At 35.2% G+C, this 17486-nt stretch overlaps 2 non-coding genes across 2 annotated transcripts; one reads left to right on the top strand and one right to left on the bottom strand.

Moving 5' to 3' along the window:
• Positions 1–307: 307 nt before the first annotated feature.
• Positions 308–379, bottom strand: TRNAP-AGG. The gene has a single exon. It is a non-coding gene; the product is annotated as a tRNA-Pro (tRNA).
• Positions 380–8360: 7981 nt separating this feature from the next.
• Positions 8361–8500, top strand: LOC111471730. The gene has a single exon (XR_002715242.1). It is a non-coding gene; the product is annotated as a small nucleolar RNA Z247 (small nucleolar RNA).
• The last annotated feature ends 8986 nt before the right edge of the window (positions 8501–17486 follow it).

Here is a 17486-nt window from a genome sequence, read left to right as displayed (position 1 = left end):
ACCAAATGCCCTTATTATGGACTATATATTAAATTTTTTATGGAATCTATCATCATTATTTCATTTATTTTCTTTGTTAATAAAATCCATGAGCAATTATTATTATTATATTTTAGATCAGCTTTAGTTTGATAGTTCCATTTGAGACACATATAGTGGAGTACACAAGTAAAGCAAATATCGAAAGTTACGATTTGTATAGGCATGCCTATTGAAAGTGAAAAAGATAAAATGATATTTAGAGCAAGAATATTACACTTCGTTGAATTGCATTCTTTGAGGCTCATCTTTTGATGAATTGAACATAGGGGCATTCCGAGAATTGAACTCGGGACCTCTCGCACCCTAAGCGAGAATCATACCACTAGACCAAATGCCCTTTAAAAAAAATGCAACATTTTTAATACCTACTCAATATATTTTTTTCTCTCAAGTTTAAAATCTATTTTCTTGAGCGGTTGTTGGACTATAAAACAAAAAGTTGATGGTCTAGTATTTTACTTGTAAGTAAGGTATGTAATATTGAATTGTTCTAATATGCAAGTGTTATCAAATAAATTGCAACCCAACAAATGAATCAAACAAATCAGTTTGGGTTGGGTTGGATTTATTCGTCTCAGTTCATCAATTTGTTTGATTTAATTCTTCTATTTTGCTTCGTATGACAAGAAAATGAAGTTGTATTGAATGTACCTTAGTTTGATTTATGATAAACTCATATGAAATATAATTGCATTAATAGTACTAAGAGTTGGAGTCTATAAACATTTCATGAACTTAAGTGCAACTCATATTTCATTAAAGACGAGATAAACTTTAGTTAAGTAACTGGAACTTTAAATTACTTCATGTAGAGCTTCAATTACTCTAGGTTAGTTACTATCTTTAGGATTGACTAATGGGACAGAGTTCTTGGATTTAGAGGATTGTTTTTTGTAATTTTCAACTACAACTTATGTTTTCAAATTTTTTTTGTCATAATTTAGGTAGTGGTTGTATATTATGGATGAACACTAGAATTTCTAACCATAAAATTTGTTTGGATGAAATTTTAGTTAAAGTTGCAAATTTTACTTCTTGCGAGTAAAAAATTTGTTTCTTAGCATAATATGAATTTAGTAGAAGAGTTATTAGGAATAGGATTGGAGAAAGAAATTTTATTTAAAATAATAAACCGACCCAAGTTCATCTTTGTTGTTGTCTAATTGTGATTTTGAAAAAAGCTTAACTAATATGAAATATCAAGGTAAATCAAGAATATATCCTACACGTCATTTAAGATGACCATAAAATGAAGTTAAATTGAACTTATTTTTAGTTTCATGTTTGGTAGGTTTAAAATGAAGCATAATTGTATTAATGATATTAAAGAGAAATTCATGTTTTATTAGAAGAGACCAACTTCAATTAAGGTACTAGGAGTTTAAATTACTTCCATTGTTATTTCAATCAATCCACAATGATTACAAATTTAGGGTTGGCTAATTGGACATCAATTATCAACTTTATGTTATAATTTAGGTAGTAGCCATTATAATTCTTCCATGGACCATATGTGTTATAGTTAAATGAATATATATATATATATTATGTATGTCGAGGTCTGGACAAATCACAAAATAGGAAGGAACACCATTGTCAATGCTAGAGCCACTCACAACTAATGATGGAGACCGATGAAAAATATTTTAACATCCACATTTACAGAGTTTCTCTCCTCGATTTCTTCCTGAAACTTAAAGATGTGTGTTACAAGGAAGGGCTAGGGATTGATTTGATACCTTCCCGTGGATCGTAGCCTAAGATATTCGCTTCAAAAGTTCATCCAAAATCTGATTTATCGCTTGAGATAAAACAAAGGATTTCTTATTGGGCAGCCGATTTTAGAGGTTTCAAGGCTCTATTTCTTCATTGAACCACTTCCATATCCTTTCTTAAGGCTAAAGGAATTGGTTTGGAGGAACGTCTTTGAGTGTAGGACTTTAATTTCCAGAAAACGTTCTCGGTATGCAACTCACTAAAAACGCCAGATTTTCGATCTCATGGGTATCTTATTGTAAGATGTTTCAGCTCTCGATTCCTTCATTAAGTTTACTCAACTTCTTCCTCTGAAGCTAGAGGAATCCTTAATTTGAAGGAAAAGAGATCGTAGATAAGAATTTGACTCTTATCCCCATATTTAATTTCGAAACCTATTTCCTTCAATTCGGCACGCTCTCGAGGCTATTTTTCTTCGTGGTCTTCTATGAAAGCATTCCTTGGAGGTGCAGAAATTGATTAGAATCATTCTTGCTCGACGAATCATCATGTATCCTCGGATTGGATTTTCAAGTTTTTCTTGAAGTTCTTCAATGGCAGATTGAATTGGGAAGGAATGGTTTCGAGGCACTTTCAACACTTTATTCCTACATAGAACTTGTGGGTAATCTTGTTGAGAAACGGTAGAAATAAGTTTGAAGAGAAATGGTGGAGGATTGATCTCGAATTGGAAAGAAATCTGAGAGTAGGAGACTCATAATCTAAACGCTTATTGCCTTCGATTGGGGGATTGACCTTTCTCGATTCTTATTCCGTATTGTTGCTCATACTTTAGACTTTATAGGAGGAGCTTAAACCGACATTGAGAGCTCTTGAATCTTCGTTATTCAGAGATCGAACTTTCTGGATAATTTTTTGGAGATATCAACTCTGATCATAGCCTTATCGACCTTGGCTTTGAATACTAGTCGTTGGATGTAATGATCCGTGCGTGTTCGTTCTAGATCATATCAAATTTTGGAGGAGATCCAATGGTTGAGATTTGAGTTCGAAGGATTTTACTCGGATGGTCACGGTAGATGCTCTGATTCTAATTAGAGTGGCATTTCTGTAATTATCAATTCTTCTAGGGGTATTTTGGTAATTTGCCACTTTCCGAATATTTTATTATTATTTTTCTCGAAAAATCCATAGTTTTTCTACAAATTCCTCATGGCTTTTTGATAATTTTCCCCTTATTTTGAATCCTTAGATTCCTTCAAGATAAGGAATTACAAATTCGGTAAGATTTTATATAATTGATAAAATGACTATTTTGCCCTTTTCATTTACTTTTTCCTTTCCAATCCTTTTCAAAAGGCCTTTCAACTCCTTGAAATCACTTGTTAGGGTACTGACTTGACTAAGTCTCTTGTTCTTGCTTAATCCTTTACTTTTTTTCCTTTCTATCCTTTGGGTCTTTCATGAGTGGCATATTCTTATGGGAGCTAATTTCCTCCATTTTTGGGGTGTTACATATACATACTCGTGACAAACACAAAATGAGAAGCAGACTCAAAAGAAGAACAAAAAATACTAGATTAAAAACAGAGGTTAGTCCATGGCCCACACTCCAAAGTCTGCTCTCATCCACGACCAACTCTTAGTTACTTGAAAGAAAATGATAAACATGGAGTGAGTAAAACTTAGTAAGTAGCCTACTAGTAGGTTCTTAATCGCGACTTTAAGCTATGATATTACTTCTTGTTATGTTCTTAATCGCGACCTTAAGCTAGGAGATTGTCAAACTAAATATTTGAATGTCACGTGTTTACTCTCCACATTCACTGCACCTGTTTCCATTTGCATAAGCTAACTATTCAATAAAAAATTAGTTATTATTTACTTTTAAAATTTCAATGTATAATGAATTAGAGGAAATACTTTTACACATGAATTTTGATTTTTAATTTTTGCGAGGATACTCAGTTGGGACTGAATATCTGAAGGTTACATGTTTAATTCACGTTCACCGCACTTGGTTTATGTTGCATAAGTCCATTAAGTTGCATAAATTTATTCAATCTAAAATTAGTGATTATTTTTTTTTTAAAATATAATGAATTAGCGGAAATACCTTTACTTATGATTTTTTTTTCAAATATTAGCGAGGATAACTCAGTTTGAAAGTGTCAGACTGAAAATCTAAAGGTCATGTGTTCAATCCACCTTCTTCACCGCACCTGATTCAAGTCACATAACTTGACTCCTAACTATTCAATTTAAAATTAGTGATTATTTCTTTTTAAAATATCAATGAATTACCTAAATACCGTTGCTAATGAGTTTTCATTCAAGGTCACGTGTTTGATCCACGTTCACTGCACCTGATTCAAGTTGACTAAGTTGCATAACCTGACTATTCAATCTAAAATTAGTGATTATTTCTTTTTAAAATCTCAATGAAGTAGTGAAAATATCTTTACCGATGAATTTTTATTTTTAATGTTACCGGGGATAGCTCAGTTTGGAGAGCGTCAGTAAAGATCTGAAAATCATGTGTTTGATTCACTTTCACTGCACCTAATTCAAGTTGACTAACTTGCATAACCCGAATATTCAATTTAAAATTAGTGATTATTTCTTTTTAAAATTACTTTGACTATTTAATCTAAATTTAGTGATTATTTCTTTTTAAAATTCCAGAATTTTCATTTTCAATGTTACAAGGGATAGCTTAGTTGGGAGAGCGTACTATTGAAGATTTGAAGGTCACGTGTTCGTTCGTTCGACCTTTACGACACCTGATTCAAGTAGTATAACTTAGTATCTTATCTAAATTTAGAGATGATTTCGTTTTAAAATTTCAATGAATTAGCGTAAATAATTTACTGATGAATTATTTATTTGACTAAAGATAATTCATTATTTGACCATAAATGCACTATAAGACATTTAGTAAAACATTTAGTAAAATGTGGATTCCTAATTCTTTATTTGACTGTAAATGCACTATAAGACATTTAGTAAAATGACTCATTTTATTGCATGGAATAATAAAATTGATCTTCCCGTAGAATTGTCAATATATTCTACTTTTAATGTTGCTAAGTTGAGTCCTTTTGATATAGGTGATGATTTTTCTGATTCGAGGACGAATCCTGAAGAGGGGAATGATGATAAGAATCACGGTGTACATTCTACTTTCAATGTTGCTGAGTTGAGTTCTTTTGATGTAGGTGATGATTTTTCTAATTCGAGGACGAATCCTTTTGAAGAGGTGGTTGATGATAAGAATCACTGTGTTCCAACTGAACCTATTACACAACCCAAGGCCAAGAAGATTCAACAAGCAGTCATACTTCATCTACAAAATTGGATAGGCTAGATTCAACCATCATTTCATGTGTTACAATCTGAATCGTTTAAGTCAAGACCATTTGGAGATTCAAAAGTAAATATTTGCACGGTTGAAGTAGCGGATGAAGTTGCAAGCATCATTTCATGAGTGGTTAGAAAACTTTATTTATTATTTTAATTTCATAAAGTTTGTAATGCTCAAATTGGCTTCGTCTTCTGTGGAGATTTAAAAGGATCGAGATTAAATCACGGTCACTAACTTCTTTTGTGGGGAGACTATAAATACCCACAAATTATTATGTAAAAGCATATTTGTGATCAATGAAATTGATCTCTCAAGTTGAGACGTTCCCCCTTATAGAAATGTGAGCATATGTTTGTCGTTTCTAAGTTTCATGCAATTCTTGTGGTAGATTGCATCTGAGTAATTTAATCAAGCCTTGATCAAGTTTGATTTGGAGTGACTCAATTTACAAAAAGGTTCAAAATCTTGCTTCTCATGGTTGGATCTCATAATCTAATTCTAGCTTTTATATCTTGGTTGATCCAAATTTTATATAAGAAGGTGGTAATTTCTTTAATACAAGGGTTCTTGCTTCTACAAAAGCTTGGCTCGTTGGGCTGAAGATTATGGTTGGTCTATCATCCTTCAACGAGATCTTCTATCCCCATGACTTGCTCTGATGCTGTCGTTCTTCTAATGCCGATGACACGTCCAGTTGTCGAGATTGGTAATGAGAGTTTGTAACCCATCCATTGAGGTTCTTGGAATGATTCTATAGCTTATCATTTTCATGTTGGGAGTTGGATCGTGGGTCTTGGGCGAAGGAATCCTTGGTTTACCGCCCTTCGAGTTGAAGGAAGTGTCATAAGGCTCATTTTTTTCCAATTTTTTTCAACTTTATTGATTTTATTTCAATTTTGTCAAACTCACTTGGGTGCTCATCTCAATCATTTCAGCCTTATTGGCATTCAATAAGAGAGTCCTTGGAAATAACCGGTAACTGTTCAACTAAATTATCACATTAACAATTTAAATCAAATAAAGTAACATTAACCATTTGAATTACCTCAACCCCACTTGTTGAACTTGACGAAATGTCTACAACATAACACTAACAAAGGTACAAAGTAACACAAATAAACGTACAAAGTACACAAATAAACGTTCAAAGTAACATTAACAAAGGTACAAAGTTCATAAAAATCTTTTTAATCTAAAATACCATTGACCTTGACTATTATAGTGCCTTTCAAACGTAGGTAAAGTTTAAATTCGGGTCTCCTTGTCAAACTCACTTGGGTGCTAATCTCAACCATGATGGCGTTCAACAAGAGAGACCTCGAAAATAGTCCGATTATCGCATTAACCATTTGAATCACCTCAACCCAGTAGTTGAAATTGAACCAAATATATATAATATAACTCTAACAAAGGTACGAAGTTCATAAAAGTCTGTTTAATCAAAGATAGAAACTGTAAAATAAGATGAAATAAGAAAATAATATTCCATTGCCGATAATCAAACCCAGGCGTGCTGGGTGAAAGCCAAATATCCTAACCGCTGGACAACAATGAATTTTTGGTGTAGATGTCCTGAAGTCTTTTGTCAGATCGCTAAAGAGTTTTAGCATGATCTTTTGCTTAATGTCTAACTCTTCGACACGTCCTTCCCTATGTGTGTTAAAGTTCTTAGAGTTACCGCGACGTTTTGAGCTGTTTGATTGTGTGGCTCTTTCTTCAAAAGAGTCAACATCAAATGTTAGGTCTTTGATTGGCAACCCATCTAGGGGAGCGTCAATTGCATTGATTCCATCAACGATCTTCCAATGAGTTTATGGTTCATGACCCATTTTTTATACCATTCACCTTCGAGCACTACCATAGTTTTACATCGTCCATGAGATGCATTGCGGCTAATGTAACTCTCAGGTCATATGAGAAAGTTCCTGTAGCCCTCAACTCTTAGGTCGTATGATAGAGTTCTTAGAGCTACCACGACATTTCGAGGTGTTCGATCGTTTGGTTTTTTCTTCAAAAGAGTCAACATCAAACGTAAGGTCTTTAATTGGCAACCCATCCAGGGGAGCTTCGAATGCATCGATTCCATCAACGGTCTTCCCATGAGTTTATGATGCATGACCCATTTTTTATATCATCATCCTTCGAACGCCAACGTCCATGAGATGCATTGTGGCCAACGTTACTCTTAGATCCTATGAGCAAGTTCCTGTAACCTTCGAATATTGTTCTACGTCAAAAATAAAGTTTTTTAATTCCTTAGCATCCCGGTTCCCATTTAAGAGTGTGTTTTTGGATTTAGAGTTTGTTGCCCAACATGAGCTTGGCTTGGGGTGTGGTTCTCTACGACCCTGCTTGTCAAACTCACTCGGGTGCTCATCTCAGTCATCTCAGCCATGATGGCGTTCAACAAAAGAGACCTTAAAAATGACTGGATTATCACATCAACCATTTGAATCACCTCAACCTTGTTAAACGTAGTATAAATCATATCTGTATATAGTAAGATAATCTAGTGGTTTACTAGTTTGTTACCAAATCTATGTTTTACTGATTTGTTATCAAATATATGATTTTATGGTTTGTTACTAAATCTATGATTTAGAATGTAATCTTCATTATACACATCTATAAATACATGAGGTCGTGACCCTAGGTGAGGTCATTGTGCCATTCAACTTAACATGGTATCAGAGCTAACATTTATTTTTTAAATGTCTACCATATCTTCTTCCTCCTCCCCATCTACCATCTCCAATACCATCTCAACTACCATGACGACCTTTGGCCCAATCTCTCTACACCATGCTATCACAATTCGTCTAACCAAAAACAACTTCATCATATGGCACGCCCAGCTCCTCCCCTACCTACGGAGTACGAAGCTTATGGGCTACCTTGATGGCACGAATGCCGCACCTGCCAAGCTGGTCCCTTCCTCAACTGCTGCTGGTGCTGAGCTGGTCTCTAATCCTGCCTATATCAGTGGTATGATCAGGATCAATAGGTCCTTAGCGGCCTTCTCTCCTCCATGTCTGAGGAGATTCTTCACGATGTAGTTGCTGCTACTACGTCCAAGGAGGCGTGGGATACTCTGCAGCGGATATTTTTGTCGTCAACTCGTGCTCGCACTACTTATATTCGTGTTGAGCTCGCCACGTCCAAGAAAAGAGATCAATCTGCTGCAAATTATTTTTGCAAGATCAAAGGGCTGGGCACCGAGCTGGCTGCCACCGACTCTGCCTTGCAGGATGATGATGTGATCGCGTATCTTCTCGCTTGTCTTGGCCCTGACTAGGATCCCTTCGTCACCTCAATGACTACCAAGAGTGAAGCCCTCACGCTTGATGATGCGTTTGCACATCTAATGACGTTTGAAGCTCGCCAACTACAACACCAGGCTGAACATCAGTTAAATCCGGGATCTTTTGCCAATTGTACTGGTCGTGCTGAACTTCAGTTAAATCTTGGATCTTCTGCCAATTATGTTGGTCGTGGTGGTCAGCAGAAGAATCGTGGGCATAGGGATCGTGGTCGTGGTCGTTCTCAAGGTTATGCACCCTCTCGTCCTGCTGGTGATCGTCGTGACCCTTCTGCTTGTCCTTCCTGCCAGATCTGCGGCAAAGTGGGGCATACTGCTATCCGCTGCTGGCATAGGATGGATGAGTCCTATCAAGATGAACCTTCTTCTACTCCAACTACGGTACTATCGGCTACTTCCTCTTACAAGATTGACCCAAATTGGTACAGTGACACAGGCGCGACGGATCATATCACCAGTGACATGGATCGTCTTGCTGTGCGTGAATGCTATCATGGAGGTGAACAAGTTAAAGTTGGCGATGGAGCATGTTTGCGTGTTTTGCATACTTGTCATTCTCTAATTAATACTGCTACTCGTCCTCTTGCATTGTGTAACATTTTGCATGTGCCTGAAATTTCCAAACATCTTCTTTCCGTTCATAAATTTTCTCGTGATAATAACGTATTTTTTGAATTCCATCCTTGACATTTTTCTATTAAGGATCGACGGTCAAGGAAAAGTCTCCTAGATGGGAGGTGTAAATTTGGTCTTTATCCTATTAAGCCATCCGATGTCGATGATCTCAAGCATGCCTTGGTGAGCAGATCTACTACTCATGCCCAATGGCATGCACATCTTGGACATTCTTCATCTCAAGTAGTAAAATCAATTTTGCGTCTCAATAATATTCTTTGTGCTAGTGAGTCATCTTTGTCAATTTGTAATGCGTGTCAATCAGCAAAAAGTCATCAGTTACCATATACTAGTTCTTCCCATAGGTCTTCGTCATCTTTGGAACTTATTTTTTCGGATGTTTTGGGCCCTGCACCTCCATCTGTTGGGGGTTTTAAATATTATATTAGCTTCATTGATGATTTCAGTAAATTTTCATGGATTTATTTGATGCATGATCGTACAAAAGCTCCTCGTATATTTTTGCAATTCCAAGCTCATCTTGAGCGCCTTCTAGATACTAAAATCAAGTGTGTCAATCTGATTGGGGTGGGAAATATCTGAAAATTCATAACACATTTTTTCGTTCCCTTGGAATTGCTCATCATGTTACGTGCCCTCACACACGCCAACAAAATGGGCCTACTGAACGCAAGTACCATCATATTGTTGAAACTGGCCTACCCCCTTAGAGCATCTTTTTCATACCCTAACAAAATACTCCTTATTACAAAAATTTTGGTGTGCTTGTTGGCCTCATCTCCGTCCTTATAACAAACAAAAGCTCTCTTTTTTATCAAAAGAATGTGTCTTTCTAGGCTACAGTTCTTTACATAAAAGGGTATAAGTGTCTTGACACCGAATCTGGTCGTGTCAATATGTCTAGAGACGTCATATTTGATGAAAATGTTTTTCCATTCAAGAGAGCTTCACCTAATTCTTCCCCAATCATTTGGGTAATAGCAGTACTAATTTAGAGAATGATCACATGCATATGTCTGTGCCTACTAACTCTTTGGATGCAAAAAATTTGGTGTCTACATCAGCTTCGGAATTGCCGCAGCAATCCTCCGTGTCGCTGCCATGCAAATCGGCGTTGGTTATTCTGCCAATAATTGAGGCCTCGGCTCCTCCGCCAGCAGATGATATTGCACAATGCCTGGTCAAATCTTTGAACGATGGTTAACCAACTACTGTAGCATCGGTTGCTCCTCTCGCAACGGCTGATACGACTGTCCCCTCAAATGTGGATCCTGCACCTACTACTCATCCGTATAGTACTCGATTGAAGCATAATATCAAGAAACCCAAGGTGCGTAGAGATGGAACAATAACATATTTTGTAATTCGGTCTTCTGCCTCTGAATCTACTTCACATATTACTGCTATGGAGCATCCCCTCTGGCGTCAGGAAATGAATGATAAATTTCAGGCACTTCAAAAAAATAAGACATGACACTTAGTTCCTCCTCGTGCTGTCTTAACATTATTGATTGCAAATGAGTTTTCCCCTCACGCTTGGTTGCTAAATGTTTTAAACAGCAGTATGGCGTTGATTAGGATGATACCTTTAGTCCAATTGTTAAGCCCACTACCATTCGAATCTTATTGTCTCTTGCTATTTCTCGTGGTTGGGCTATTCGGCAGATTGATACTCAAAATTCTTTTCTTCATGGCTTTCTTAATGAAGATATTATGAAGCAGCCCCCTGGATTCGTGGATTCTCAACACCCTGGTTATCACTACAAGCTGGATAAGTTGCTTTATGGTCTTAAACAAGCTCCGCGTGCCTGGTTTTCTCGTCTTCGCTCCAAACTATTACAACTGGATTTTACACCTTCAAAGGCTGATGTTTCTCTTTTTATTTTTAACAAGACGGGCATTCAGATGTATATCCTCATCTATGTTGATGACATTATTATTATTAGCTCATCTTCTACGACTACTGAGAAACTTCTTACACAGCTTCAGGATGATTTTGCCGTCAAAGATCTTAGAATTTTGAGTTATTTTCTTCGGATTGAGGTCCGCCATACTTCTAATGGATTTATTCTAACACAACATAAATACATTCAAGATTTATTATCTAGAACCAATATGCTCACCTCCAAAGGTGTGCTCACACCTATGCTTACTAGTGAGAAGTTGTTATTGGATGGTGGTGAAAAGCTTTCGCCTGAGGATACTACTCGCTATCGGAGTGTCGTTGGTGCTCTCGAATATTTGTCTCTGACACGTCCTGATATATCATTCTGTGTCAATAGAGTGTGTTAGTTCATGTCCTCCCCAACATCTATACATTGGGCGGCAGTCAAACGAATTCTCTGTTATCTACATGACACTATTGATATGGGTTTGTGTCTTACAAAGTCCAGCACTGATTTGTTGAGTTCCTTTTCAGATGCTGATTGGGCCGGGAATCTTGATGATCGTCGAAGCACTGGAGGCTATGTGATCTTTTTTGGTGGCAATCTTATCTCTTGGAGTTTGAAGAAACAATCAACAGTTTCTCATTCTAGTACTGAGGCCGAATATAAGGCAGTTGCTGATGCCACTACCGAATTAATTTGGATCCAAGTTCTCTTGCGTGAGCTCGGGATCTCGCAAGCGCGAGCGCCTAGCCAGTGGTGTGACAACAATGGTGCCACCTACCTGTTCGCCAATCCAATCTTTCATCGACGAACAAAGCATGTTGAGGTTGGTTATCACTTCGTTCGTGAACGAGTATCGACTAATTTCTTCCAAGGATCAGCTCGCCAATATCATGACAAAGTCATTGTCAGCTCCTTCCTTTAGCAATTCTAGGTGCAATCTGATAAGGTATTCAAATATATAATTTGACAAAAATTACCACAAGTTCACCGTAAATAAAACCCTAGGGTTAAGTCAAAAGCATCAAACATTAAATACTCTGACATTTTAGGTGATATTTTGCGGAGGAAGCTGATAAGGTCTTCAAAGAGCATGTGGTCATGTCTGACATTTTAGGTTAACAACATGGTGAAAAGAAACCAGAAATTCTGATAGTGGTAATTAACTACAAACCTTTGTATAAGGTTTTAGAATAAATAAGATATCCAATCCAAAACAAAAATGATTTGATAAAAAGAATTTAGAGTTAAATGTTTTTTATAAAATTCTAATTTCCATACAAATATTTAGAAGCATTATCTTTTTAATATATTATACTACTTTTTCTATTTTGTAATGTGTCTCGAGTAGCAGACCTGTCACTTCATACAAATGACAATCATGAAAATTCTAAATATAAAAACATACTAGATTACTTTCTTTAAGGCATCCCATATATACTTTCCCATTACTTGTTATACTAAGGCAATAAAGTCTAAGGAACATAATTCTACCACTAAAAATACTTTTGTTTTCTTTGGAGATCATTTATTTGCAGTTATCATGTTAAGTTTTTTTACTATTGTTTTTACAACACACAAAACCATTTGATAGAGCTTGTGGGGCATTCTGATTATGGAATTCAGGACCTCTTACACAGGAATTGAAAATCATACTATTTGACCAAATGTCTTTCTTACTAATCTATCGTTTTTCGTTGCTAGTCCATATGCTTTATGCACCTTAAGGTTTGAAATTTATCATTGTGTTTTTAGAATTTGTTCTCAAATCATTTGGATGTATTTCAATTAATATTGTTAAGAAATATTAACATCTCAATAAGAAAACAATAAATAGAAAAAGAAAGAATCGGAATTGATCGATATAATTTTTCAAACAAACGAAAAGAAAATGAAAGACAACATAAATCATGTATCAACTAAGTCAAGCCCACTCAAAAATTTGATTAAGAATAAGAAAGAGGAATCTCTAATCAAAATACTAAACCTAGGGTAATAATTTTGAACTCATTGAAAAAATTTATAATGAAGATTTTAATTATCTCAGAATTCAACCCATTGAACAATAAAAAAAAATATTTTTTTTTATGGGATGAGAACTAAGGAAGAAATACTAAGTTGTTCTAGCTTAAACGGATAAATCTCATAAAAATTAGTGTATCTTGTATTTAAAGATGAGAAATGAATTTGGAGATTCTGATAGTTCCCAAGCAGTTTCAAGTTAATAATGAATTATTAAAAAATAAATATTTATTATTGAACATGTTGGTATGTTGTACAAAATGATGGACAATTTATTATATATCAAACCATAGGTATTTTATTAGTTCATAAAAATAAGTACTAAATTAATCAAAGATATCAAGAAAAAGACTATCCTTACAAGAAGAGTTTTAGTAAATTCATTGCAATAAATCAAAAAATGAATGAAAAGAGAACCAAAAATCATTATGATTTGCTTCGGAAAATTTTCCTATCACCCAGAAGTCGTGAGAGTTCAGAATTCTAATTTGTTTCAATTCTAGAAATAGAAATGATATCCATAGAAATAGATAATTTTACAATGCAAATAAGAAAAACTAGTGATAGATATAAAAATGAATTCAAGTTCTTTCTCTCGCCTAATTATCAATTGGAAGATTTAGCTCCTATGAATTGTTATTTGTTTGATAACAATAAAAACAGTCATTTTAGTATGGTAAGGATCCATGTGTCCATGAAAATTAGTTAATGCTATACTTTTCTTATATTGACCATAATATCTCTCTAACCAAATGCATTAGTTGAAAATGTATTTAATATTTTTATTTTGTCCTTCTTTTTGCTTAATACATTCCCTAGAAAAATAAACTTGTTTGTATTAGGATAAATTACAATGAATATGGAGAAAAGAAATCCCAAAAATAAAGGTTGAGAATTTGACTCAACCACACAATATCAAAGCTTGACTAAATGGCTCACATGCAATTCTAGGGCAAGAATGGCATGAAACTTAAAAATGACATAGATGATGCTTAGATTTTGAAGGAAACTTCTCAACTTGAGAGATCAATTTCATTCATCACAAATCTTATTTTTACATAATAATTTGTGGGTACTTATAGTCTCCCCACAAAAGAAGTTAGTGGCCAGGATGTAATCTCCATCCCCTTGAATCTCCACAAAAGACGAAGTCAATTTGACAATTCTACCATTACAAACTTTATGAAATTATAAATAAATAAAGTTTTCTAACAACTCATGTATGTAATGATGCTTGTAATTTCATGTGCTTCTTCAACCATGTAAATATTCACTTCTGAAGTTCCAAATGGTTCTTCCTCAATCTAATAAGATTGTAGCACATGAAATAATAGTCGAACCGAGCTTATCAAATTTTGTAGATGAAGAATGAATGCTTGTTGATTCTTCCTGGCCTTGGATCGTGTAATAGGTCCAGTTGGAACATTTGGAACACCGTGATCTTTATCATCTTCCCCCTCTTCAAAAGGATTCGTCCTCGAATCAGAAAATCATCACCTACATCAATAGGACTCAAGTCAGCAACATTGAAAGTAGGATGTGTTGAAAATTCTCATGGAAGATCATTTTATATGCATTGTTATTAATTCTTTCAAGGACTTGATAAGGGTCATCCCCTCTTGGATGCAACCTTGTCTTCCTTTGAGATGAGAATTACTCCTTGCGAAAATGTATCCAAACCCAATTATCGGGTTGAAAAATGATTTCATTCCGTCCTTAACCTCAAGAAGAGAATAATGAGTGGCAAACATTCATCCCAAGATTTAATATTCTTACAAATAATAGCCCTAAGCAATGCTCCTAATGTTCTATTAATCATCTGCTCATTAATCTAAAGATGACAGGCAGTTGAAAACAATAATTTGTTACAATTTATGACTTAATATTCTTATAAATAATAGTCCTAACCCATGCTCATAATATTTTATTAACCACCTAAGTTTTCTCATGAGTCTGAGGATGACATGCAGTTGAAAACAAATTTGGTACCTAATTTATCTACCATACTTTACAAAAGTGACTTAAAAATTTAACATCCCTATCTTTTTTGTGTGTGCAGCAAACATTGGCAACATTGACTACAAAACTTATAAACATCGTGCTTCATGGCAAAAGTCATATGGATAGCATTTTCTCCCATACCTTGGTTTCGCTAACTAAAGTTTTCCAATAACTCCCAAACTTCATTACCTTATATAACCTCTTGGGATAAGAATTCGTATAACATTTCATAAAATAAGATCTACTAATGAATTTCATGGCATTTGAAGGTCATCTAGGTCATGAGCCGAAGGTAAATTACCTTCGGGGCATTGTGGTCATTTTACACAATTTCTTGGTTTACCTACTCATCCTGATCCAATGACCACCAAACTTCATATCTAACCTTAACATACTATAATATGCTCAGTATTAAAATTTGATAGGCAGCGGAGCTCATATAGTGGTTTATTTTAACGTTACTTAAATCTCAGCGGAGCTCATATAGTGGCTTATTTCACTTCCAAAGTTCATCCAAAATCTGATTTATCGATGGAGACAAACCAAAGGATTTTTTATTGGGTAGCCGATTCTAGGGGATTTAAGACCCTATTTCTTCATTGAACCTCTTCCATATCCTTTCTTCAAGCTAAAGGAATTGGTTTCGAGGAATGTCTTTGAGTCAAGGACCTTAATTTCAAAAAATCGTTCCCAGTATGCAACTCACTCGAAACGCCAGATTTTCGATCTCTTGGATAGCTTGTTCTACGATGTTTCAGCTCTCGATTCCTTCATCAAGTTTACTCAACTTCTTCCTCAGAAGCTAGAAGAATCCTTAATTTGAAGGAAAAGAGATCGTAGATAGGAATTCGACTCTTATCCCCAATTTAATTTTGAAACCTATTTCCTTCAATTCGGCACGCTCTCGAGGTTATTTTTCCTTGTGGTCTTCTATGGAAGCATTCCTTGGAGGTGCACAAACTATTTATTCATAGAACTTGGGTAATCTTGTTGAGAAACTGTAGGAATAAGTTTGAAGAGAAATGGTGGAGGATTTCTCTCGAATTTGGAAAAAATTTGAGAGTAGGAGACCCATAATCTAAACGCTCATTGCCTTCGATTGGGAGATCGACCTTTCTCGATTCTTATTCTGTATTGTTGTTCTTACTTCAGACTTTATAGGAGATGCTTAAACCGACATTAAGAGCTCCAGAATCTTCATTATTTAGAAGTTTGAAGAGAAATGGTGGAGGATTGCTCTCGAATTTGAAAGAAATCCGAGAGTAGGAGACCCATAATCTAAACGCTTAATGCATTCGATTGGGGGATCAACCTTTCTCGATTCTTATTCCGTATTGTTGCTCCTACTTCATTCTTTATAGGAGGAGCTTAAACCGACATTGAGAGCTCTGATTCTAATTAGAGTGGCATTTCTATAATTATTCATTCTTTCAGGGGTATTTTGGTAATTTGCCACTTTTCGAATATTTTATTAGTATTTTTCTCGAAAAATCCATAATTTTTCTACAAATTCCTCATTTTTTTTTTTATCACTTCCCCCTTATTTTGAATCGTGAGATTTCTTCTAGATAGAGAATTGCAAATCTGGAAAGATTTTTTATAATTGATAAAATGACTTTTTTCCCCTTTTCATTTACTTTTTCCTTTCCAATCCTTTTTAAAAGGACTTTTAACTTCTTGAAATCACTTGTTAGGGTACTCATTGACTAAGTCCTTTGTTCTTGCTTAAAACTTTAATTTTTTTTCTTTCTATCCTTGGTCTTTCATGAGTGGCTTTTTCTTATGGGAGCTAATTTTCTTCATGTTTAGGGTGTTACATATACATAATCCTTACAAACACAAAATAAGAAGCAGACTCAAAAGAAGAACAAAAAATACTATTTTAAAAACAGAGGTTAGTCCATGTTCAACACTCCAAAGTCTGCTCTTATCCACGGCCAACTCTTAGTTACTTGAAGAAAAAAAAATGATAAACATGGAGTGAGTAAAACTTAGTAAGTAGCCTACTAATAGGGTCTTAATCGCGACCTTAAGCTAGGATATTACTTCTTGTTATCTTTTCAGGATCTTAGAACTAAGAGGTCATCGTGTCATGTATCATATACTGATCCTGAAAACCTTCCCCTAAAATAACCTTCAATTTTCTCCCCATGAACACATGAGTGGTGTCGTCATAATCATGTAATCCTACTGGTAAATCATGGTGCAGGACATCTCGTTTAGTTGATGGGAAAGGTTGGCCTATCATAACATCCAGCACATGATACATATTGCAGGACATCCTACCTAAAGAGGAATAGGGGCCTTTCAGTACACATCATAATGGCAGATAATGGTTACTTATGGGTATGGATCCTAGCAACTTATTTAGCATGTTATTCACATAGTTCTAGGTACTTGGTACATGGATTATTGATGAACCTAGGTTTATACATAATGTCTTGGGATAGGCTTTAGGAGTTGAGGTTTTAGCTTAGGAAAACATTAGAGGGTAACC

Source organism: Cucurbita maxima, unplaced genomic scaffold, assembly GCF_002738345.1.
Source record: "Cucurbita maxima cultivar Rimu unplaced genomic scaffold, Cmax_1.0 Cma_Scf00056, whole genome shotgun sequence".
Classification (NCBI taxonomy): Eukaryota; Viridiplantae; Streptophyta; class Magnoliopsida; order Cucurbitales; family Cucurbitaceae; genus Cucurbita; species Cucurbita maxima.
Note: the sequence above shows the minus strand (reverse complement) of the source record. Positions and strands in the feature narration are given on the sequence as shown.